General features: G+C 40.2%; 1 protein-coding gene across 1 annotated transcript in view; it reads left to right on the top strand.

Moving 5' to 3' along the window:
* Window positions 1-589, top strand: part of LOC109484911 (kinetochore-associated protein 1-like) — a 40,705-nt gene that overhangs the window by 38,373 nt on the left and 1,743 nt on the right. The gene's annotated exons all lie outside the window — the stretch shown is intronic.

Below are 589 nucleotides of genomic sequence, written 5' to 3' on the forward strand. Positions count from 1 at the left end.
ACGTTCCAGGTAGTAAATACATGTACAGTTTGTATCATGTATTTTTCACTTGTTGAACTTGTGGAAGCACCGTTGGCCCCCGGTTAGGGGTCATCCGGGGAACCTATGCCCAATTTTTTCAAAATTAGGGTGCTAATAGAACTTTTTTTTCTAATCTTGAACCTTTCTCCTGCCTTATACATCTGCAATTGTACAGAAAATGTAGAACTGAAGTTGCAGGAAATGACCTCCATTTGTGTTTGGAAAAGACAAAATGCAATAGCTTCCCCCCATGGAGGGGGGGTTTCCAGACCACCCTCCTCCACCCTGTTCTGAATTTCTGGGGAGATCCCTGATATTTATAAAGTTTTGAAGATTTGTTGGGGGAATCATATTCAAGGGGGTATGTTTATTCAGGACCTGTCAATAATTGCAAGTGACAAGGTCATACAGACGTACACATATATATATATACACACCATGAGAACACATTTTTGGAGCATAGACGTTGCTTACATGTCTAATTTTTAAATTTTCCGGGGGGTACTTTTATTCCAGGGGGTACTTTTATTAGTATTTTGAAGATTTGTCCGGGGGTACTTCGTATTCC

Source organism: Branchiostoma belcheri, unplaced genomic scaffold (genome assembly GCF_001625305.1).
Source record: "Branchiostoma belcheri isolate BF01 breed outbred unplaced genomic scaffold, Haploidv18h27 scaffold71, whole genome shotgun sequence".
NCBI classification, from domain to species: Eukaryota; Metazoa; Chordata; class Leptocardii; order Amphioxiformes; family Branchiostomatidae; genus Branchiostoma; species Branchiostoma belcheri.